The following is a 2333-nucleotide window of genomic DNA, read 5'->3' as shown; positions in this document are numbered from 1 at the left end:
TTCATTCCTTGTGGAGAATACTGATTCTCCCCAATAAAGGACTCTATAATAGTAGTGGTGTCTTTTCCTTGTACTGTGTTGGAGGCATGGGTTTTGGGTAACTCAGGGCTTGTGCTTCAGGAAAGGATGGAGTTAGTTCAACTCTTATTGATTGCTTCTAAAAGGTGACCAGTCCCATGGAGCTCTTGTTGACTAAGAGATATCATGTGCCCCACAAAGCCCATTTCCTCCCTGATGAAGTTTGAGGAGATGGGTCCTGTCTCCTGCCTCTTAGCTTAGCCTTAATGAAAATGTAGAGCAGCCCACACCTTCCCCTCATTGAATGCTTTATATCCTTCAGAGCAGTAGGGAAGACAGGTCCTCTATATCTGAAGAGAGGGTCAAGGACAGGTATATTTTTCAGGAAATAAAATTAAGTATAAACAGTGACTAATCATGCTTTAGAGGTCAGTGACCAGAGGACCCCACAGGTGGGTGAACCCTGAATGGGAGTTTTTGGGGGGTATTGCTGCAGTGGATCCTGGACTGGTGGGGGAGGGTCTAGGAACAGCACAGATTCTGCTTAAGAACCCATCATGTGGGTCATGTTAACGTGTTGGGGAAGCATACTTTAGATTTGACATTGAGGTTTCCCTACTGGAAGGCACCTGGGGCAAATGGTTCCCCTCCCTGGGTATTTCTTCAGAGTGCCAATTGATGACATTTTGTTGCAGAGCAAAAGCATCACTCAGCTGCCAGTGGTAGGAATGTTGACCAGGCAGCCACCTACCTCCCAAGGGAAAACAAAGCTGAGAGTAAGGAAAAGATGCCTTAGAGGGAGTAGGGAGGGAATTAAAAATGAAGAGAGAAAAGAATGGCCATGCTGGTGGAACAAAGGTTTATGCCTCATCATCCATATTGTGACCCTGTCCTGCTCCCCCTCTTCCTCAATCTGATCCAGGCTCCACCTCCTTGAGGCTGATCAGAGCACTGCACAGCATGCTGATGCCTTATACCAAAAAGGCACCAGGCTATTCTTTGAGCTCTAAAACAATATCTGCAGGAATGTCGTCAGGCACGGCATCCCCCTCTTAGCAGAGGGTGATCTTGGTGCTTTCCCTCCATCCATGCTTGATGGAAATATGCAAGATCTTGCCCTTAGTGTGTACAGTTCACCTCTCAGGATGGAGTTGCCACCTTTGATATCCATGGCCTTGGTGGAGCCATGGTAAGTGTCCCCCAGAACACCTGCAGCTCATGGACCAGAGGTGAGTCCTGGTCTATGCACCAGGTTACAGATATTTGGGGGGATCATCATGGACTACACACATACCCACCCTTACAATAGGGGTCTGGAGGGAAGGCAACTCCACTTGTACAGACTGGGACTCAAACATGGGGTGAGTGTCCTAGAGGACACTTGAGGTAGTTTTTCCAGAAAGACTTGTGAATGCTGGGTGTTAAAACAAAATCAAAACCGATGTCCACCACAGCCCTCTCTCACTCCCACACTTGTATCTTCTTGCTCAGAGTTATGCCATTGACCCTACAATGTCTGAAGCTTGGGGTCAAAGGAAGAATGCAGATTCTGTGGAGGCCCTGGGAGGGACAAAAGGTGGGATGGGGCCCAGGGCAGGGAACCTGAAGAGGTAAGGAGGCCATGGAGGGTCTAACATCCATGTGGATGACCAGCCAATAGCCCAGCCTCTCAGTCCCTACATCATCTCATCTTAGGGTCCTTTACGTCCACTCTGGTACAGTTACTGCCACACTCCAGAACTAATCACCAGGAACGCTTCTGCCACCTGGATTAATATATTCTGACATCCCACCCCTCTGGCCTCATCCCTGATCTTTCTGGTTTATATGCCCCTTGTTAATTTTTCAACTCCAGGCCATTCATTTTTCCACTTACTCCTCGTCTATCCACCAAGCTCTTGTCTTCATTTCCTCCCTCTCCAAGGTAGACTTGATGGTCAATCAGGTAACCAACATTTATAACGCTCCACTACAAACGGGCCCCATCCAATTCCCTTTAATCCTCCCCGTCAGGCAAAATCCCATCTCTCTGCCTTTTCCAGAAATGCCTTCCTATAAGTAACTGATCACTATTGAATTAAATCTCACAATCGAGTCTACTGGTGCCATGATAAACTTGGTCCCAGCACTATCAGGAAATCATTCATTCATTCCACAAATAATTACCCCATGCTTACTAACGTGAAAAAAACAAACAGATCTTAGGTCACTGTTTCCTTAGTCTAGTCTCTCTGATGCTACCCAAATTTACATATCTCCTTCACTTTCCTCAAACTTAGGCCATCTCCTAAGGCCATCTCTTAGGCTCAGCAGAT

Source organism: Diceros bicornis, chromosome 22, assembly GCF_020826845.1.
Source record: "Diceros bicornis minor isolate mBicDic1 chromosome 22, mDicBic1.mat.cur, whole genome shotgun sequence".
Lineage (NCBI taxonomy): Eukaryota > Metazoa > Chordata > Mammalia > Perissodactyla > Rhinocerotidae > Diceros > Diceros bicornis.
Note: the sequence above shows the minus strand (reverse complement) of the source record.